Source organism: Aulostomus chinensis, chromosome 21 (assembly GCF_037954235.1).
Source record: "Aulostomus chinensis isolate RoL2024-O1b breed Wild chromosome 21, RoL_Achi_v1.0, whole genome shotgun sequence".
NCBI classification, from domain to species: Eukaryota; Metazoa; Chordata; class Actinopteri; order Syngnathiformes; family Aulostomidae; genus Aulostomus; species Aulostomus chinensis.
This window is the reverse complement of record NC_141340.1, coordinates 7,773,885-7,797,500: the sequence shown is the minus strand read 5'-3', so window position 1 is coordinate 7,797,500 and position 23,616 is coordinate 7,773,885. Positions and strand designations below refer to the sequence as shown.

The window sequence follows — 23,616 nt, the reverse complement described above, 5'->3', positions numbered from 1 at the left end:
ACATCAATAATACATATTTCATCACAACTATGTGAAGGAAGTCTTGTTATTCCTGACTATTTCAGTTCGCTACACTGATGAATATTGAAATCTTTGAATCCTTTGCAGATTAAAGCGGGAGTAGTTGTTAATTAAAGTCCATTATTCTGCAGTACGATGATACAACGATACTCCAGTGATAGTTACTATAGGAAGAGCATCTGACCATTTCTCTGCCCTCCATGGCAAGCTCATTATCACATGCACACTCTGTAATGAAAGCAAAATATAAATTAATAACCCTTTTTCTTCTCTGGGTACAGAGCGCATGCTTTGCGTAGAAGAGGTACCGTATATGTTATTGGATTTTATTTCCGTGGATTGTAGCTCTGGAAGCTTTCTGTACAGTAAGCGTCATATGCACACGACAATCATAACTACTCCATAAAATATATGATAATTAAGGCCGATAAAGCCTGTGAGAAAAGTCTAAGAAGATCTTTTCTCACTTATCTTCTTGAAGCCTGAGAAAATACCCTGGCTTGTCACAGCTATCCAAAGCTATTGGCTAGTGATGACCCTGACTAAGCCATTTTCTGCTGCCTGTGCACTCTTCTCTCTCTCTCTCTCTCTCTCCCTCTCTCTTTCTCTCTCTCTCCCTCTCTCTGCCAGAAGCGCCGAGGAGATTTGGATGTCCTCACAGATGCCAGTATTTCATGCTTTCGACACGCAGGCTTTCGCTGTCTGTATGCCTGGCAGCATGAAAGCGTTTAGAGGGAGGAAAGAAAACAGCATCCTCTTCTCAACAACTTGCTAATTGCGCTACAAAGGCTCGCTTGCCGTCCATAATGAATTGGATACGTCACATTCCAAAGCGACAATGCCATTAACTGATTTGCTTTCTGATCTCAAATTAGTGAGTAAATAGATGCCTGTTTGCATTTTCCACTCGGTCGTCTTTTTGATGCTTCCAAAAAAATAAAGGGACAGGATCTTCCAAGAAAGAGAGCAGAACCTTTGAAAGTCTAATCCCAGCTAGAACCATCTCATCCAAATTATAAACTTCAATGAAATGTCTGTCTGACTGTCAGTCAGGGAGACGGGAGAATGAATATTCAATCAGGTTGGAGATAAAACAAGTTGAAGATGAGCCTCAGGACCGTCTCAGCTCTGTCAGGTGCTTGAGAGGTTTGATCATCGGTGCAGAGTTGGACGCCAAGCACATAGAAACACATTCAGCCAGCTTGTGTTGCGCAACAACACGCCAGACCAGATACAGTTCAGGATGAAATGAGCCCATCAATCTGTCATATTTAAGACGACAAACATGGCACTTTCTGCCCCTTTAAATCTAGATTGAAACATCACATGAACTCAGAAACGTAAGGCGGACATGGAGAATATGCACTCTGAGAGGTCTGAAAGCAAGGAAAAGTTGGACAGATGCTCTCAAGAGACTATTTTCAAATCCTGAAGTTCAAACTCAACATTAGCATGTTAGCATTCGCTGTTGAGCGATGATGTGTAGCTCAAAGGGCAGCGAAAACGAGCTATCGTTCCTCTCAGAAAAGTGAATTAAATTAGCATGCAGCATAACCCAGTGTAGAGAACGCACACGTACTATATGTGAAGTTGCTTTACATCAGGTAAAGATAGTTTGGTTTTTTTTTGTATAATCCTGCTTAGATCCGTCACTTCTTAACTAGGCAAAGGCATTATTGCTATGTTTAACAGCTCATCTCCAAGCCTGAGCTCCTTCTTTCTGGCTCATGCTACACCCGTCAACAAACTTTCATCAAATTAAGTTGGTTTTTTTTTGTTGTTTTTTTAATGACATTCAGGGTACGATTGGAAACTTCTTTGTGCAGGTAATATATTTTAACTTTACCCAGAGTGCTTGTGTGTAATACCTTCTGCAAACGTATAAGGTGTCACAGCCGGCTAAGGAGATACACAAATAAAATAACAGCTAATGCTAAATGTGAAGCTTCAGACTGTCAATTTGTATTTGCTGAGCTTGTCATGGGAAGTTGCTCCTCTCTCAGCTCCGCTGCACCTCCCACATCTATTAAGCTATAAACGTAAATTTGCTCTTGAATCAGAGTGTGTATGAGTGTGTGTGCGTGTGTGTGTGCGTGTGTGTGTTTGGGAACATATGGAGCGTAGCAATACAGATAACAGGGAGCACGAGGCGCTGTCCATGGTGCTGAAATCATTTCCCAAGCTGAGCTGACATGCCCTCAGTCAGGGACAGCCATTCATCTCGCTCTCTCTCTCTCTCTCTCTCTCTCTCTCTCCCTCTCGCACACACACACACACACACACACACACACACACACTTCATCGCCCTGTAAATTTCTGTTCCATATATCAAGATTAAACTATACAAAAATGTCTCTCAGCGACAACATGAACCTACTGTAGGAGGTGACCCTACAAAAAAAAAGAAAAGGTGACCGATAACAGGATGAGAAGCCGACTAATTCCACGACAGCCCAATCACTCAGGCCGCGGAGCCAGACTGATGCCTGACCTCCAGCTGTCTGTCCATTTTGTGCTCAATTAGTAAAGAACTCTCTCAGTGGCACACGGGCAAAAAGACCTCAGCGCCTGTGACCTTTTTCTTCCCCGCTAATGAAATTACCAACAAATCAAGACACTCAAATTCCCCGTCACAAAAGAACGGGCGTGGAGGTCAAGAGAAGAGCCCGAGCCAAGTCGGCTTCTTTGGTTGTCAGCGGCTCTTCTGGAGGTTGAAAATTTGATAGCAAGACAGACGTTCACCCGAGTACATCTCCGCCACCCGATCAAGACGTAGTTTTCATCCATGCCTGCTCACAGTCCAAAGTACATGTAGCAGAGAAGTTGAAGGAGTTTAATTTAAAGATATGAAGTCCAAAATCCCTTAAGATTTCTTAAAGTTCTGGTTATACTGCTTGGAAGACGAGGTGCGCGGTAGTACTGAAACCAGATTCAGCCACAACAAACAGACCTGATTCCAAAAGATCCATTTTCAGTGTCAGAACATGCTTAAGACATGGACTGAAAGTGCAATAGTTGGTTATAGCAACACTATCCAGGGCAACGTGTGAATCTCAATGCAGGAGGGAATGTAGGTGTTTACACGACATATCTGAGATCATTTGTTCTAGATAAAGCCTGAAAAAAAAATCAAGCCTGAGCGCCGATCGCCAGGTCCTTGTGGTTAGTGAGGCGTGCTGAGTCAGCTGTCCCCACATGAAGGACGTCACGTCTCCGACTTTCTCTTGTTTCAGCCACAACAGAGACACACACGAAGCCTTCACATGATTCCAAGACACTGTTAGCCCGGCGCTGGGGGCGCTCTCACAGGTCAGTCACCTTACATTTCCCATTGCAGGGAATAATTGTCCCATGTAGACTTGACGCATTTACTGAGGATCACTGGATGTTAGTGAGTGAATAATAAAATAATCTAACGACACTGACTTACAATGCCAAATAATGAACGTGGCCCATACAACTAACTATGCAAGTGCCTCCTTCTGACAGTAGTCAGGTTTCAATCTCTGTTTTTTTATACAGATTTTCCATTTGTGCAGAAAATGTTTTAAAAAAGAAAAGAAAAAGCAACTGCAGACACCACAAGCATATACAAGCATTTAGCAGAACCTGTACAGACACACATGGCTTTCCGTGTCCACGGTGCTCCCCACTTGCTCTTCATTGTTGCATATTCCCACTTTTCCTTTCATTTCTCCTTCTCCCTTCTTTTCCTCTGTCTCCTTCTGCGCCACCTACTGTTTACCTCAATGAACTCAGTCCCAGTATTTGCAATAGAGTAGCGGATGGAAACGCACATAAAAGGCATTTTCTTTTACAGAATTACTGAAAAACTTGTGGAGGTAAATATCATTTTTATCATATAAAATCCTTACATCCAAACCAAATAAGCACAACACTGAGAGAAATTCCCTCACAGTGTTTCTGAGTTAACGAGAACAGAACAGAGATACATGGACAAACCTGAAATCTACTGAAATGGAGGAAAATAGCTTCTTTGGAAAGGGGAGAAATAAGCCGTAACACCTATGATTGAGCAGAGGGTCAATCTAGATGATTGGCCATGAAGGGCTGTGATGGTCGATGTCTATCCAGACTAGATCATTCCCTCCGCCTCCTCCATTCCTGCCACCTTGGCATCAGTCATGGTTTGGCTTTGCATCACAGTTTCCATCCCTCCGTTTCTCCCTCCCTCTCTCCTCTGCCTCCCCCTTTTTTCTCTCGCTTCCATCAAAAACACAACACCATGATTTACAGCTGAGCTTCAAAACCGACACACAAGGATGACTTCTCATCTTCATTGACACACTCGTGCTGCTGCTGGTGGTCTCAGGTGGAATCAATCTACCTGCTGTATTCCGTACTGATTTCATCTGACTGCTGATGTCTCTGTAAACGCCAGATAGTCGGTGAATGCAAACATGACACTTGGCTTAGCTGCGTGCAAGTGATTTTTCTGATGAATTCTAACTCATAAAATTGGGACTGATAAGGGAGGATTACGTCTAGGAGGGGATGATGCGATGACAACAACAACAACAACAAATCAGAGGGGAACTTTTTAAAAATGTATTGAAAGCACTCAAATCTGTCAGAATGAAACTTTCTCAGAAGCGAAAGGAATAAAACCAAAGCTGCCAATCACTTTCATCATGGCGTACGGCAAATTAGAAAAGAAAAATCAGCTAAGATCCTCTACCATCAGGGTGAAGTATCACATTTTGTCCTCCCTGCGCTTGTTTTTGTGCAAAAACAACCCTGAGCACCAGCGCCACCACCAAGCATTCACTCATTCACACTCTAACACACACACACACACACACACACACACACACACACACACACACACACACACACACACACACTCACAGTCACCATCTGTCACTCTGTAACCTCCCTGAGCTCGCTTTCCCTCACCGTCCTGCCGGGACACATGCTCACTAATGATTCCATAACTTTGTTACCACCTCATTACGGCGGTTAGTAAGCGCCATAGCTAGATTTACCACTCTGTAATGGACTAGCAGGGCCAACTCATTTGCCTGACAGTCGTATTGATTCACCGCGCCGTGACCAACACACCAGTTGAGACTGCGTGGTAGAAACGCTGACCTCCACCTGCTGCTGTCATCATTACATCCATCTGCTTCTTCCTCTTCCACGTCTGATTGCAGTAAAAACGTCCATGTTGTAACTTTAACACACATTGGACGATAAAAGGCTGTCATTTACAGCTCCGCGGCTTCCTGACTTGGAACGCTCTCCCAGTACACTGATGTGTTTACACACAACAGCTCTACTAAATATTTCCACACCACCTGGGAGAAAATATCATCGCAAAGCAAAAGCCAGATCTTGAAAAACCAGACAGGAGTAGAAAATGTGTGCCAGAGAGGTTTTACAGCCAAAAACTCTCTGAGGAAACAGTGCAGGCATGATGCCCAAGTTACCCCCTTGCATGTTAATGTATAAAGCAAATAGAGAGCCGCAGGGATGACGTGTTTTTATAGGCCAGCACGGAAATTTGGGTGATTGCAGAAAATAAAGTCTATGGCAAAACAAAAGTTTGTAAGACACATTCTGTTCTGGATGATCATCTTCACAAAAGAACAGATTTTTGAAGCATTCCTCCAATCAATGCAGGTACAAAGCTAACAATGGGCTGTGGTGCACATTAACCAAGTTCTAAATTCTATTTATCTAACAAGCAGGTTTTTGGCATGCGGGAGGAAGCCGGAGTACATGGAGAGAACCCATACAGACACGGGGAGAACATGAAAACTCCACACAGACAGGACACACACAAACCAATAGAACAGCATTTTTTTTCTAAAACCATAATCTGAGTAAGGTCATAGTCGGGGTTAGCAATAATCACATTCAGACGTGGAGTATTCCAAATCTTAGTCGCGTTATGGAAGTGTGTCATACACAAAGATGAATTGTGCTTGGAGGTCCTGCAGGAGTTTCTGCAGAATTTTAGCATCACAACCTTTAGGAAAAATGCTCAGGTTTCCAGCGAGTTTTACAAACTCAGCTCTAAAAACAGTTTTTTGCATTATTCGAAAGACAACATTCAAAATGTTACAGCTGCAAAAACCAGACGGAAACGCCAACGAATGTGCGTCTGTAGCATTCGATCTGTAGCTTGTACACAAGAAGATGAATGGAAAGTTGTATCAGAAACTTAATCAAAATATCGTCTTATTAAGAACACGATCAACAGTGTAATCACTGCCATCCTTGTTAACGTAGCTGGGACTTCTCGACGAGTTCTTCACTTCAGACGTTTTCTAGAAGACAGACAAAGAAGTCAAAGATTTCAGAGGAACGCTCAGGGGAATCAAAAGAGCCGATATGGAGCTCAATAAGAACAGACTCCTCGTGCCGTCTCGGGTGACACGCTAAGCTACGAGAGGTGGGGACCCAATCAGATTAGCGAGGGATCGAGAGAGCCTGTCAAAGTCGGGCAAGAGGGGTTAACTAGCCTTTAAACTAGCCTGATGACCTTTAGGTTCACAGATGACCAGTTGGTCATCGCAGCAGATAATCCCAGGAACAGCTGGACTTCCAGCCTGAACAAACCCCCACCCCCCACCACCCCACCCCCCGTCAACACTGCCGCTACACAAACAGTACTATTTGTTCAGATAATAGGGTTTGCATAAATGGACTGTTTTTGTGGGAGTTAATGGGTTCTCATATGTGCTGCACAAAGCAACAATAATCCTTTCTAAAGGTCTTGGTTGCAGCTGGGTAATACGGTGATTATTGGGATGAAGCTATATGTGATCACTGCGATATTCATTTCACATCATGCTCCGAAGAAGGGGCTTTTTTTATATACCGAAGACCACTGTGATGAGATGAAGCATAAACTTGTGTGTATGTTTTCTCTGTTGCAGCACATTAGCCATCTCCTCCTCGTTCTCCCGCTCGCCATGCCTCCTCATTCATTGGCCCTTGTGCCTGATTTAGCCAGTGCCTTGGGCCTGCAGCGACTGGCGGTGGTATAGAGGGCCATGTAAATGTCACCGTCTCTGAAGCTGTGCTCTGCAGAGCGTGAAATGAAATCTGGCAGAGTTTTAGGGCCCTGCCTTTCCTCACATGGACATTCCAAGTACACGGGCCCTATATAAACCTCCTTTCTTTATCAATGATTTATGTGACAGGTTAAAGTGTTCCTGTCACCTCCACGCAGGAAGACACATTTCCTCAACAGGGCTAATGTTGTTAGTTAAAAAATAAATTGTTGCCATCATGTGAAATCTGTTATATTTGCTAATCCAAACTAATCCCACGGATCATGCAACCATATCGAGATTATGGAGTGTCGTATGCATGTAGTTTAGATTGCACACACAATACAAGTGCAATTCACATCTCAGATGATTAGTACTCTTAAGATTAAACTGGCTAATGCTACATTGACAGGCAGACCGTTGTGTCTTACTGTTTGAGAGTAGGGCTCATAACAAACTGTCTCGTTTTTTTTTTTTTTTTTTTAACTAAACATGGTGTTGGGGTGTCGAACGGGCCAAAGAACAATCCAGAACATTTTGACACAGATTAGGCACAGAAAGGGCAACAGATAATTGCATGTTGAAGTGCCTCCCTCCTCGTGGGTCAATTGGGTCCTTTTCAAATTTGGTCAGAAACACCTTAGGAACTTGGTGGTTTGTTAGCGTGAAGATTTTGCGTTTCGGTTTAGCGGCGTTACCATGGCAACCCAATCAAGCGCTCATGCCTGAACAGGAGATTGCTGAAATAGATCTTTTCCAAACTTTAGATGTTTGATGAGAGCCCTTGAATACCCGAGGACAGCGACGCACTGAATTTGAAACGGAAGTGTGTGTTCTCTCACGCAAGTGATGTTTGTACCACATTAGAGCACATGCTAGCCTGCTCCTTCCTTTGCAAAATCCAAATATCAGGCTTGCTGTTGTAGAGGGATCTTTGCCTATAAACCAAAGCGTCATGTGGGGTTTCCTCTACTGGGAAGATGCTTCCAGCTTCTGCCGTTGCCTTTTCTGATCCAAGACTACTGTGTCGAACATCCAATCTTAGACCATCTCTCGCAGGATCTTACTGTAAAGGATCAGAATAAACCCACCTACTTAGCATCCAAGGTTTGAGATAAGGAAAAAATGAGCAGCTGCAGCATGAGAGTTTGTGTTCTGACATTTGCGCTACACACACCATTGTTGTACTGCTCTGTAAAGAAGCTTCAGCGTTGAGATGAGCTCGACAAAAAAATATTATTTTCGATTCAAAAGTGATGAGATCAATTAAAGCCTGTCATCACAAGATATCTGCCCTCTAAAATACGCATTGTTGAAATGACCCTCTCTTGCTTATCGACTCTATTCATCTCTCAGCCAAGCACTTAAAGCCGAGCTCTTGCGCAAGTTTTAAAATAGCCTCTTCTGTTCCATTTAGAGCTGAACCTTTTCCAGCTTATCTTGTGCAGCGGGTTCTTAAATAAATCTCCTTGCTTTAAATAAACAGGAGCAGTGCTCACGAAGGCTTTCCTGGATGGCCGGTCACATGACAGTCTGGCCCTGCCACGGACACTGACAGGCATGTGACACAGTACAGAGAGTGGCAGCATTCTCCACTGAAGACAGAGGTTCTTGAAAAGATTACGACTGCTTTAACGTCAACCATATGAAGGAAATCCCCGTGGTTCAGTGATGCGCACCAGCACACCAGAACCACAGAACCTATGAGCTTTAAAATGGCTGAATGTAACTGTGATCACACGCTCTCCCACTGCGTGACAGTGTCCAGTCAGTGCTGGGAAGATCTTCGTCATAGCAGCCCTGATTCATCGCCATCCTCCCTCTCCTGTCACAGCTACTGAGCCTCGGCCGAGCCAGCTGCTACTGGGCACCGCAGAAGATAGCGGCGTGGAAGGATGCTGGCAGGTCAGGAGAAACCCTCGCACCGCTCCGCTGAGCCAACCTTCATCAAACTGACAACCAGTAACAAGCTGCCACATGGGATGGGAGTAATAATATGAAACCTGAATAGAGAAATTACAGTTTTGTTTGTGTAGCATGATAAAGGCATTTTTCATTGCTAACTGACCTCCTCTTTGACCTTGCGTCTTTTTTTATGAAATATGTTTATTCACTTTACTAAATGGCAAAATTAGGTCCAACTGAAAAGGGATAAAGGGTGCTGTCTTGCATATGGTTTGGGTTGCAAAAATGCCCCATTGGTGTCATGGAAAGGGTGAAAATGTCACATTAATTTGCAGTTAGTGGATATGATGTGGCACCTGTGCTGTGAGGAGGTCAAACAGGTTGACAAGACATGAATTGCAGCCCTTTTCCTTCTTTTCCCGCCTCACCGATTTGATGATCTCGAGGAAAAATATTATCGCCCATGAAATCATTCATCCAGACACCTCGGGAATGAGGAACACATGAAAAAGACACCTTTTTAAAATGTTGGAAAGATAACAGGAGCTATTACCCCGTCTAGACATTTCCGACGATAAAGGTCACGAGTGTCTATCTATTCAATAAGTACTATAAAAGCTTTTGTCTGGCACTCTAAATATAAAGAGGTATCCTGAAAAATTCAGTCACAAATGATCTCTTTTCTGGCTGATGATACAAAATGAAACAAATTTTGACTTGTATTTCATTTTCATTACGAAAAATACTACTAACTCTTCAAGAGTGACGTATCAAACACAGCAGATGCTGGTCTTTTGAAGAAGCCAGCACAACAGTCAGGATTACCTTGTGCTCATCCCTGGATACCATAATCTTTAGCGCTCCCTGCCAAAACTGTAAGATCTTGTCAAAGTCTTCTCAAAGAAGCATCAGCTATCGCCTCTAATCATTGTCAGGCAAGTAGACAAGCCATCTAAACATCCTTCAAGCTTTAAGATGGGAGTCTGCAGCTTTACTTTGCAAAAATGCCCAGAGACTGAAACTAGAGAGCACTCAAAGAACGCTAACCTCCTCCAGGGTGACCTTTTGGCCCCTGGCACTTACGTGGTCATGCCCTAATTAAAGCTGCATGTAGTGATAAGCGGACCCTTGCACTCTAGCGTACCTCACAGTGTTCGGCTTTTCCACAGAGCGAAAGCTTGGTGATGCCATTTGGATTTTGCTTGACTCACTTCCTGTTAGGTGGCGCTCATCACAGTAACCAAGTTCTGAAGACATTTCTGAACAAATCTGAGCTAAAACTAGCCAACCCAGAAAGAGGAGTACCTCCAAATGTAAACCGCATGTAATTTCTCTCTTGCCATCAGGTGGCGCTATGACTTCTCTGTCCCTAAAGTTGAATGGGTTCTTCATTTGCCCGTATTAAACCCCTCCACCATGATCACTGAAATTCAACCTCATTCTGTTTGTGTAATCCTGCTGACAGACAAACGGCACTGAAAACAAAAACACGTTCATTGATTTAATACGAGCCCATTACTGGCGTTTGGAATCATGGAGAAAACATTGACGCTTTATAACTTTAAAATGGATAAGTACATCATATTTGTCATGGGAATGCAGTGTTGTTGTTGTTGTTGTTGTTTTTTACAAAAGCTGCTTAACAAAAAAATAAATATGTCGAACAACCCACTCACATGCAGGCAAGCGAGGCAGCGAGGAGTTTGGTGTCGCTGCAAGGAGCCGTTCACTCAAAGAGAATAAATCAAAAGTGACCTGATTAGAAACCATTTCTACGTTAAATACTTGAATGAAAAGGATGAAGGATAGCATCTCTTGATATGCAGTATCCTATCTCTACTTGGTGACATCGTCTGGGTGTCAAGTATTAAAAGTTAGATCAAAGTGAGAGCTGTTTGACCAAAGTCAGAGATCAAAGTCCATCCATCCATCCATCCATTTTCTACAGCTTATTCCTGTTAAGGGTCGTAGGGCGAGGGGCGGGGTTCACCCTGGACAGGTCACCAGTCCATCACAGGGCCAACACACAGAGACAGACAACCATTCACATTCACACTCACACCTACAGTCAATTTAGAGTATCAATCAGCCTCGTCCCCTCTTGATGTCTTTGGACTGTGGGAGGAAGCTGGAGTACCAGAGAGAACCCACACAGGAACAGGGAGAACATGCAGACTCCACACAGAAAGATCCGGACTCAAACCCGGAACCTTCTTGCTGTGAGGCGACAGTGCTGACACTGCACCACAGTGTCGCCTGTCATCAAAGACAATATGTGAAATCAGAACTCAGACTTTAGGCCTTGTGCAGTTTCCTGCCATGGTTTTGAGAAAACTTGTGCATGAGTCAGTGAAAGGTTGTAAATGTCTTACATACCTGTATATCTATAGATAGATAGATAGATATACACACACACACACACACATATATATATATATATAAGGGTTAATGTGGTTAATACATTCCCTCAAAAGTTCAGCCTATTAACAATATAGAGGTTGTCATTGTGCATTAATTGCAATTAAGCAATCTAGACAATGACTTGAAATATTCAGGATATCAATTTGAAGTCATATCGCCCGGTCACAGCATCTCATGGAGCTTCCTGAGCGTTGGTCAATGGAGGTTAGTTCAGAGGATGCATCGGCCTCTGTCTCTGTTGATCTTTTATGTACCTTGCACAACACACACACTAACAATCTCCTTCAATCAGATTGAATTGCAGAGCCAATTAAGACATTAATATCTTTATCACATAATGGTTGTCATTTAATTACACTTGTCTTTGTAAATTAAACATTGCAGTACCCCTGAGATGATGGAAACATGCAGTGTGCTTACACAAAAGTGTTACTGCATGTCGCCTGCTGTAACGCCTCCATGATGAGAAATGCTGGAAACGCTTGTTAAATTGCAATTAATCTGATACTGAAGCGTTGAGCCTGTGTAAATTCTATTACGAGCCACAAATCTTTCACTCACATTATTATCACATCATTTCTGCAGGTGACCACACACACACCACAATTAAAACAATCCATCCAGCACTATTTATTTCCCCTGGAGGAACCACGAAATAAACAAGCCAGTAGCAGAGACTTGGTGTTTTCGATGACAACAGGAACAGGCTGAGTGCACTTTCACCCCTCACACAAGTTCAGTGATGAGAATTGTTTAGCATTCAGCAGCTGATTCCAGCTCAGAAAAGGATATGGCTTTGTACTGAGAGCGAGAGTGTGTTCAGCAGCCCTCCCCAGTGTCTGGCCAAAGGCCTCCCTGGTGGATTATGTTACCCAACAATGGCCGTGGCCTCTCACAGTCAGAGCATTCTTCATTAGCTGGGAGGCATACAAACAAGCCTCGCGTCCCTTTTTCCTTGCTCTTCCACTAAAAATGACTTTGTCCTTCAGCAAATACAGGTCTATAGAGCTAAACAGACGTAAAAATCCCAGTCATGTTCTCTATAGAGGATATGACTTTCAGCTAAAATGCTGTAACCAGCTAGAGTCCACAGGCTGTGGAAGGATGTTCATGTAAAAACCTCTAGTCTGTATGATTTTAACTTCGTACAAAAACCCTCGAGTGGTGAAATGCGTGGTTACCATAGAAATGTGAAAGGAACTCCTCATTGTCTGTCATTTTGCAGGTTCCCAATATCTTTTCAGGACAAACTAGCAGCAGAAACGTGATTTCCTTTTCTAATTATAAATATATATATATATATATTTTTTAAACCATTATTCATTGACAAGTTAGCTAGCAACAACATAAATGGTCATTAGGTCATGAAGCACAGCTATTTTAAACGGCGCTGGGTTGGAGCCATCATTTGGGGTCAGCAGTTCCACAACTCCTCAGTTTAATTATGCTCAAAGTCTCACACATTTGCCCTTTTCTACGGATTCCTGTCGTCTTCTTGTGTAAGTTGTATGCTTGCTGGTTAGCTTCGTTCCATACCAGAGAAAATGGAAGGTGACTGAGACGCTTCAGGTAGAGCTCAGACTTGCCAGTGTTTCCTCACTTGAGTGTTTATTTGCCTCTCAATAATGGGAAGCTGCAAGTCTTCTCTTTTGGAAAAGAGTAGATGAATGCCGCCGCTGTTCATGACATTGCGTCGCGAGAACAATGGTGTTTACATTTATAATCTGTGATGGTTTAATTTAGACAATAAACTTGAACATTGAGCTATGGACATGGAATGTGAGCACTGAGCGGTCACAGGTGCAAGCTAGTGCCCAGTCATGCTAAGTTAGCTTGCAAGACTTCACATTGCTGAATAAATCTCATGTTTAAGCACTATTGAGACATTTGAGCTGCTGATTTATCCATGTAAGAATGTTCTCAGAGACGGACCATAGGGAACGAGGCCTAGCTAGCGTTTCTAGTGGCCAGGCATGCTAGCTGTGGTTAGTGACAGCCAAAAACAGCAGCATAAAATCCCCAAATTGCCCAGCAGTGGTTAAACGCTAGATAAACTGTAATTTGTAAGCAAACTGTCAATGAGCAGCCAGATCACGAGGGGTAAAGCCCGAAATAAAGCAGGCAGTCCCAGGGAGGCATGTCAGTGTGTTTTGGCATGGAACCAGTGTCACTGCATGTTTGTGGAGACAAAACAGGTGAGACCGCAGTAAATCTCCTCAATAATGAAATACAAACAAGATGGAAGCATCAGTAGAAAGTGGAGAGATTACGGTGCAGATAATGTGTGTAAAAACTATCCAGCCTGAGGCAAAATCAAACCTGAAGGCATGAGCAGGTATGAGGGAAAACAATTCTCTTCATTCAACAGCAGTGACACACACACACACACACACACACACACAGAAATCCCTCAGGGGACTGTATACACACAGCACAGTCACATCATTAGTTACTGTAATGTACTTTGCCTCATGCTTGAGTTGCTGCAGCCCAATATCAGGCTGGTGGGATGGACTCCCAGCTGAATTACAACGTAAATTCTAAATGATCACGATAAGGCAACATTCAAGGGGAATGTAAAACATTCGAAAATACCACATGAGCTATTAAGGAGAAATACTAGGGAGGAGGAAGTGGTTTTTTTGTTGTTGTTGTTGCCCAAAAACTCCTTAAAATGCAGATAATCTCAGACAAAAGGGATTAGCACATTTATCTGATCAATGATTGGATGTTCATTCAGCGGCCTGTTTTGTAGGCAGCAGTTCATACACACATTCCTGTGAATACCGGCTTCACAGGGAAGTTCAGCTCCCAACCTCACACAAGTTGAGAGAGAATTAAAAACACGGGAGTTCTCTTCTGGTTTCCTGAGGGGTAGCACACAACTCCCTTTTTAAAAAAAAAGAAAAAAAAAAAGAATAATCCACAAGAGAGAAAATGAAGGAATTAAACCAGGCTACTGACAGCTCCAGTACAACCCACCTACAAGAGAGATTGTGTTTGTATGTGTGTGAGTGTGTGCAGGCTGAGATTACAGGAGCAGGAGAGCCGCCTCGAGACAAACCAGTAGGTCTTATTGGTGCGACGGAGACGCCTCCTAAAACAAAAGAAGGCCTGCTCTCATAACCGAATTGAAAAGCGGGACCTGACAGCAGAAGAAGAGTGCAGCGTAATTAAAATTCAGCATAGAAAAGAACACAGCCTGGAACTACAGCACATCAGAGGATACTACTATAGCTGACTCATCATCGCTGTCATCCGCAGTCATCATTACAACACGACTCTGACTTCTACCCTTAGATAATTAAACCTGAGGGGGACAAGTTCTGAGTAACAGCTATGTCATCACTGTGCATCGCAAACATCTTCTCTGCCGTCATCATCCCTTATTTCTCTTGTAAACCCTTGAGGGTGTTAGAAAGCAATATTTGTGCCACGACTAACCGCCTTCTGGCCTTCAGGGGGGTGCACAAATCCGATGTCCCTTGTATAATTCTAATTTCAAGGTTGCACTGCTTCAAAACAGAGCACACGAGGACATTCGGGGCTGTCTGGTGACACATTTATGTCCAAACATTATCTGCATAATTGCAAGGCAAGGCGAGCCTGACTGGGTGAAGAAGTGTGAATAATATACAGAGATTCTTCTTTTTTGTGTGTGTGTGTGTGTGTGTAAATGCAGCAGCCCTTATCTCCCCCTCGAAAGCATCCTTAAAAATTCTAGGCAGACGTTTCAAGGTATTCTGAGCAGATCTCTGCTAAGTTTAGTTCAAAAACAGCATACAGGAGCAGGCTCTGCTAATTGACACGGCAGTAAAAGGAGGCAGTCACATAAAATTCTTATGTTTTTGTCATTTTAGCAGTATGGGAATACCATAAGAGGAAAAGTACTACTGATACAAGTATCAGCACTTAAAAAAAAGGCAACTAATGAAGCACAGCGTCAACAGTGCAGGTTGAGAGTTCAGCACAGAGTCCATCATTAGCTGGCAGGCAAAGAGGAGAGACAGCTCATGATCATTCCAACAGAAGCCACCAGTGCTGCGGTCTGTCAGAGAGAGATGCAGAGGGTCTCTAAATGGGGGGGCGCGATGCAGGAGGCTTGTGTTTAACAAGGAAAGCAGTTCAAGGAAGTGGCACAGGTGCTGCGGGAAGATCAACAGATTGTGGGCCTGCTTCTTTGAGACGCCAAAAAGCTTCCCAATGCCTTTTCCCAGAGAAGATGAAGCAAAAATAAAGAAATCAAATCAAATCAAATCATTGAATAAGTCTCTTGTTCTGTAGCCCATTACCTCGGACGCAGAGGAGCTGCAACACAGCCGTGTTCTGTGTCATCTTAATTTGTTTTGGTAACCTACAAATGGTTCTCTCCATACTCGCTTGACCTCCTGTCATCCCTGAATCTTACTCTACCTCTAATGGAGTCAGAACGCATTCATTCTAGTTGGCTCAGTACCCCCCCCCCCAAAAAAAACCCCTCACACACACACAAACACACGCACAAATAATTACAGCGCACTCTAATAGCATATAATTTCATCTACACCAGGAGCCATTAACACTTAGAGGAACTGCATTCACATCAGACAAGCGATCCATTCATATCACAGCTGGAGTTAGTCTGGAGAGTGATTTACAGATGTTGGCCCATGCCAGTTGAATTTCATGGACTTGTGGCGGTGTTGTAATGAGTGGACATCACATCCACTCTGGAGCAGTTTTTTTTCTTGTGCTAACCACCACATGCAACTCTGCAACTCCAAGCTGATATGCAAGCAGGCTGACTGTTGCAAAAAAATAAATTTAAAAAATTTAAAAATATATATATATGTATGAATAAAAAAATACAGCACATATCAGCAGCTTTGAAAGTGTCAAATGTGGCACTTTAAATCTTTTATACTCAAAATATTTAAAATAAAAGACAAGCCAGTGCTGCAAAAGTAGCCAAATGTTGCTGCACACCGTCATCATATTTAAATGCCAGAGACGCAAGAGCAGACGCCGTTGTTCCGTCAGGGCGCAAGGAAACGTTGATATTTGACTCCTCATCACTTAGTGAGACACAGTGTTGTCAGTGAGCCGCGGTGGTGGGGGGTGAGGATCAGTTTGACAACTTAATCCGGAGAAATTAATTAATTTCTTCTACTTGCATGAGAAAGTTGGAAGAAATCTGTGGCAATGCACCATGCACCATCTGAGAAAAATCGACAAGCGTATTGTGCAGAAAAGCGATGTTTTGAGAGAACATCGATAACAAGTGCAAATAAATTCTCCTTTTAGAGCGAAAGAAACGAGAAAAGAATTTGCCTCCTACCTTGTCAACGCAGCAGAGCGACTCACAATCGCAGCGAGGGTAATAATCCTCTAAATTCCGCTGAAATTGCTTCTTTGCCTTGAGCTTATGACAGAACCACAATTGATAATACAGGACGTCACTTGCATGGTAAGGTCCCATACACTGTAGTATCTTCCTGCATCGCTCCGTGTGTTTGGCTGCAGAGGCATCACCGAACCTGCTTCAAATGAGACACGGGAGGGACGGAAACTCCGACATGGAGTCCAGTGTTTGGATTCAGCTGCGGGAGACTTGCCTCGGAGGTGGGCTACTGAAGCATTCACGTTGAAGGGCTCAAAACTGGATTGATGGTAAATATATTGATACTTCTTTTGAGATATTGTTACAGTTTTGTTTTGTTTTGTTTTTTACCCATTTTCTTCTTTTACTTGGTCTTCAGGTTGAGTAATTGCTCCTAACTGCCTTGTTGGTGTGTAACCCAGGGGTTTCTGGGCAGTGGTGGGTTGGCCTGGGGATCCAGGCCTGGGGATCCAGGCCTGGGGATCCAGGCCTGGGGATCCAGGCCTGGGGATCCAGGCCTGGGGATCCAGGCCTGGGGATCCAGGCCTGGGGATCCAGGCCTGGGGATCCAGGCCTGGGGATCCAGGCCTGGGGATCCAGGCCTGGGGATCCAGGCCTGGGGATCCAGGCCTGGGGATCCAGGCCAACCCACCATCACCCCCAAACAACAACACACATCAATCGATAATGAAGCCAATATATGATACAACATCCAAATGTATGCATGGTGCTCAAATACTGTATGAGATGCTTATCAGAGCTAATCGGTGATACATTCATTTTTTTAATTTTTAAAATGGAATTGATACTTTTTTTGAAAATTGCCATTTTATGTCTAAATATACTTTATAATTTGCGGCCATTTACTGCAAATTGTCATTCTATACCACTTTCAAACAGTGAATTTTAATGTCCATCCGTTAGCCCACTAGAGGGAGCTCACGACTCTCCCATGGGCTTGACTCTTACGTCCAATAGGTTTGCAGAACCTGTGGTGACATCACAGGAAGCTTTAGCGAACCAGGCAAAAATGTGTAACAACTTTAAGTTGACCTGACAGCAACTTCTTCTTGAGCCCTCGAGGGAACATCCTTTTAAATATTCCTTGAATGTTCTAAGAACATCCGGAGCGTTCCCTGAAAATGCGCCAAGTGACGCCCACCGAGCCTTTTCACCTTTAAGATCTCTGCATCATTACCGTTCAGAATCAGCCTTTCCTCCCAAGATCGAGCAGAAAGGTCGTAAATATGAGTGGCGGCAAGAGATGCCATCAAAAGGCTTTAATAATGACCACACTAAAGTCTGCAGACACTTGAGGTTAATAAAAGGGATGAAGCGTCTGTATACGGAGGTGGAGGCAGCAGCAGATGGGTGGAAATGCAAGTGCAGCATAAGAGACTCTGAAAACTCTATTTCGAGGGTTGCTGCTCTTTAATGTTGTTCGTTGGCTGTTTTGACGGGATATTTGGGTATCATATATTCACTGATGTGGAGCGCAGCTGCGGCGGGAACCAGCTGTTTACTTTGCTTTAACCGGAGGCGACTCATCAAAATACTGCTCCAAAAAAATGTGTCGTTTATCAAAGGATCAAGCCGTATCGGTTGGAGAACGTGTCCAAAAACTTCTAAAAACTTTTTTTTTTTTAAATGCCCACACCAGCCTAGATACTCACTGTTCTGGGAACATAGAATCTCTACATTTCTACATCATAATATCAATAATATATTCAGTGTAATGGAACATCGTGACCGAAAACAACACTCTTGATGCATGTTAAAGAGATTCCTTGCTGCAGTGTTTTATAATCTGAATCCTAATTTTTTGTAGTCGGTTAAAGACAGTTGCGATTCAGCCGATGTGTGTCTCTCTCTCTCTCTCTCTCTCTCTCTCTCTCTCTCGCAGTCATACAGTGATGAATGACTGGAGGCTGTTCTGCTGGGACTGAATGAACCACCAGAGCGGCCCGGCCTCTGCTCTCTGCCTGCCAGGCAGCCCAGATCCAATAAATAGGGTGCACACTTCAAACAGCATAGCAGCGGAGACTACGCTTACGGAGGGCTAATGATGTGTTCGAGCGGATGATCAGGGTTTCAGCGAATCTGCGATCTATGTATTTAGTGAAGGATTTAGTTTGGATGTGACCCCCACATAAGGGAATGTCTGCATTGAGATATTATTGGGGGATTTATTGTAGCCTCAAGGCTTTTCATCAACCAGCAATCAACAATTTATTGGTGGCAGTCAGTCAATAAAGGCGTTCCCTGAACGTGTCAGCAAAATCAATATTCCTGTGGTGCGTACACACACACACACACACACACACACACACACACACACACACACACACACACACACACACACACACACACACACACACAGGCTTTCGAGTGGCCACTGTATGCAAATAAAACTGATTATCTGGGTTTTGTACTGGAGGATTATGAATAAACCAAGGTGTTTGTTTATAATCCTGTGACCCCCCCCCCGGACTAAATTATCAAGTTTCCTCACTTCAACTTTCATTGTTACTCCACCGATCTTTGCTGATCCCGAGAGAACTAAACTATCACCCGGAGCTGACTGCGGTAAATCTTTAAGAGCAGTTCTTTAAGAACAAGCGCGGTGTCTCCTTTTAAACACAAAGTGTGTTTTGAGTCCTTTGAATCAGTGTATTAAAATTCCAGATTATTTCTTTTCTGCATCTTTAAGGGAACTTGTGCCCATTTGCCGTGTCCCTCAGGACGCATGTGTGATCTCATTTGCGTCACAACATCTCTGCAAGTACAGTGCATCCCTGATACTAGCCTACACTTCAAAGTGTGTGCTGCATCTGTTAAAAATTTGTCTCGCGGCTGAGAAACAGAAAAATACACAGATATGGCTGTTGAAAATAAATCAAATCCTAAAATCACCTCGGGCTGGACAACATAGTAAAGCTGAAATTGTAGGATTCATATATTTCTTTAAGTGCAACTGTAAAAAAAAAAAAAAAAAAAGGAAAAAAAAGGAAAAAAAAAAAGATTTCAAACCAATGAACAAATTTTTCATGTCAGATAAACATGTGTGCAGATTTTCAGATCCGATCTTTTGCATAATCCAGTCCTGATTTTACCTCTCGCTCTGGCTCAGCATGCAACAGCCAGCTATTAATCAATAATTCATATGAAAGGAGTTGAAAACATATGAAAGATGACACAGAAAGTGCACAGCAACTGTTGGATTACTTTGTTGTCACAGTTTCCATGAAATGCTACTTTTGACAGTGTGTCACAGCCGCTCACTTCACCGCTTCCTGCTGGTTCCACCCGCATCTTCATGAGCAAACGTCTCCACCATTTGAAATGTGATGAAATCATATTTCGCATAAATTGACGGTGTTCACGGAGTAAACGTGTGATTTACAATTACAGTTCATTACCAAGCTAGTTAATGAAGCACAAATAATATTAATATTAATCATGCTGCATTCATATAAATTCTGCTGATGCTGCAGTGACAGCCTTGTACTTAATGAGTTTGTTTGGAAAAAAAAGAGTTCTTTGCTTGTGGAGACGAATGCTAATAATAAAAAATTTGTGAGTGTGTTATTTTTTATTTGTACTATTAATTACAGAAGCCATCCACGCTTCCTCTGCCGATTGTCTCACAACAATTGAGAGATTAGCAGATCTCAGCTATACCAGGCGTGGCCGGATGAAATCGGTTTCACTGGATGTGAGACTGCGAGCACGTTTCCAGCCAGCGTTTTCAATCAATGCTCATGGAACAGCCCAGAGGGACGTCTGCAAACCTTTGATGTTCCCTTGAAGACTCTATCGCTTTTCCACTTGATTTAATTCAGGCCTCTTTGTCTTGAAGCAAATTAATTCCAGCCTGACAAGTAACTGTGTAAACAGCAATATATAACATTCTTATCATCTTCATATAGGATTCATTGGGTCTTTCCCATCTATATATAGAGATCTATATATCTATAGATATAGATCTCTCTCTATACATATAGATGAATACATACAAAGATACGTATCAGCCTTCTTGACCACAATGTGATCACTAAAAGAGCCGAGAAGTTTTTATGTTCTCAGAATGTTCTTTAAAGGTAGGATCAGGTTTTCTCAGGGCTGTTCATCATTTTAAATAATGCTCCTTTGAGGTTTAAACACAAGATGAATTATTGATCGCTCAGAAATTAACCTCTGATTCTGTGATTCTGTTGCCTCGACAACGTAGCAGAAACGTCTTCACAACGTGGCGGTTTAAAACACGCCAGCTGAGCTCTTTGCCAGTTATCTGTTTATGCAAACGGGGTGGGTTTTTGTTTTTGTTTGTTTGTTTGTTTGTTTGTTTTTTCTGCCGCGCCCCAAAAGAAAAAAAGTACACAAAGAAACGAGATGGCATTGAGACTGAAAAGGTGGAACACAAAATTCGTTTAGTCCATGAAGCCTTTAGACTCCATGATCTCATAACAGTAAAGTGGCCTTGGCGAATAATGTGTTGAGAAGCAGTTAGCGGATTTGTAGATGTTTCCAGAATGACTTGAAATAGTCATCATCAATCACCCCCCCCCCCCATTCACAATGGACTCAAGCTGTTCCAAATCATCTGTGAGTCTACATAATGTCTGCTTTTCATTCCATTTTCATACAGTTGAGTTGTAAAGGTCTGTTCCCAGCAGAGTTCTGGAAATATAATTCTTCATCTTCATGAGCAGCAGGAGCAGCACTTACTCCTTTATTCGCCCGCATTCATGCGACTGCCCTCGCCCATTCCCTCTGTGGGACTTGTGCTTTTCACACTTGCCTAAACTTCACAAAGAAATTCATGGGGAAATATTAAATATTGAAGTGCACAATGTGAAAGTGGTTGTCTGTCAGTAGAGTGGAAGAGCAAGACGGAACAAGATTTATGGATTAACGCAAAAAAAAAAAAGGAAAAAAAAAAAAGTAAGAATCCTGACCCAGCTGTGATGTAAGCGGATTTATATTGACATCGCTTTGGTTCAATAGGCAAAATAAAAAAGGACAAAGTGATGGAAACAAACAAAAGCTTCAAATCACGATCCTAAGAATACGATACTTGCTTGTAGAGCTCTTTTGGATAAAATTAAAGTTAAAGACAGTTTTGTGTATATCTTTTTTGTTTTGTTTTGTTGGTCCAACGGTTGATGGTGTACAGCTAGAACGCACTCTGATTGTACTGTATACCTCTACCCATACGCAAACATCTGGCGCCTGAAAGATGCAGACGGTGGTGAACGGGCCCCTGCACCCGTACACGTGTGGCAGTGTGTTACTGCTCTGTGGAGCGAGAGGGAAGTGAAACATGATAATAGCTGGACTTTGCGTGAAGGAGCAGACTAAAGTGCTGACTGTGGCGGGAACGTCACTTCCAACGTCCACAAGGTGGCGACAGACAACACACATACACAACGTATGATTGTGCTGTAGGTCGCAGGAAGACGACACAATGTAATTTCGATCCGTATCGCATCAGACTTACTTCAACACTGGGTGGCGCTATGACAATGTCCACTTGGGACTCTTATCAAACATGAAGTTTAGAAAAATATCAAGGTGTTTCTGACAAAAACTGAGCTCAATCTGACACACGAACGTATATCTTTCTGCACGTGTCTGTGGCCACCAAATGGTGATATGCCCAAACACGTCTGCTACTTTTTGTAAAAATTGCAATTTCATCAGATTAAATATAAAAATCTGCCTTGCAGAAACCTTCTCACGTGCCACATAATACTGCGAAAGCTTATTGTTCATATTCGTGCTAGCTTCCGAGAGCCCAACGTCGCCCGCAAGAAAGGAAGAGCAGATATTCTCCAACACAGTGAGCAAATGATTTCAAGATCTTCATATGTGACTCTTAGCATAAAGCCTATATTTTTCAAATTTTCTCAGTGCATCATCTAGCGTTTACATAATCAAGACGTCCAGGTGGCGTATGTTGCTCAGAGGCACTTAAGAAGGCAACACAAATACAGATAAACACATAGCTGATAGCTGAGTCACAAGAGACTCTGCATAACTAATAAATATGCAACCTTGATGCTATACTCTTTATGCATCCCATTAGCTGTTCTTTATACCAGGGCTTCAAATTCCTGCAGAGAAAAGAAGAGACGGAGCTGTAAATGCCGGCACTACAGCATTCTGTTCTTGCTTCCTTTCACTGTGTCGTCACTCTGTAGCTGCCATGTCCTTTTGTAGAGACAGGCAGCAGCAATTCCTGCTTGAACTCTTCACTGACAGGTAGAAGGTAGCGGGAGAACAGCGACTACATTATCTTTGCTTCATTGCACTGCTTTCCTCTCCATCACATTTCTTGTTCCTCTCCCTCCACCCTAGTGCTTTCCTTTTTTTCTGCTGTTGTAGATCCACTGCCTCCCAAATGAAGTGACGGGTGCCATAAGGGCCTCTCGCGCTTCGAATTTGAGAAGGTGAACCTGGAAAAAAGTGTGTGTGTGTGTGTGTGTGTGTGTGTGTGTGTGTGTGTGTGTGTGTGTGTGTGTGTGTGTGTGTGTGTGTGTGTGTGTGTGTGTGTGAGTGAGTGTGTTACATTCAACGGGACATCTCTTAACGATGAGGCCCTGGTGTGGTCATGGAAAGAAAAGAAATGCGTGGGTGTAAAAATATGAGCAATATAACTTGTTCCATCGATTTAGTCATTTTGAGGCCTCAAAATATGACTTGTTCCCTCAATTTAATTAATTTGAGTCCACAAGATAGAACTCATTCCCTCAATTTGGTTATTTTTTCTCCCTAAATTTAGTTATTTTGTGACCACCAGATTTAACTTGCTGCCTCAGTTTAGTTATTTTGAGGCCACAACATAATTTGGTCCCCGGTTATTTGTTCCCCAAAAGGTATTTTTAG

The 23,616-nt window shown here is 42.9% G+C and overlaps 1 protein-coding gene across 4 annotated transcripts in view; it reads right to left on the bottom strand.

Annotated features, from left to right (window-relative positions):
• dlgap1b (discs, large (Drosophila) homolog-associated protein 1b) overlaps positions 1-16,876 on the bottom strand; it is a 108,406-nt gene extending 91,530 nt beyond the window's left edge. For all 4 annotated transcript variants that reach the window (XM_086191071.1, XM_086191075.1, XM_086191073.1 and 1 more), the window contains exon 1: positions 16,687-16,876. The gene's annotated coding sequence lies outside the window, so the exon portion shown is untranslated. The remainder of the gene's footprint in view (positions 1-16,686) is intronic.
• Between the last annotated feature and the right edge of the window lie 6,740 nt (positions 16,877-23,616).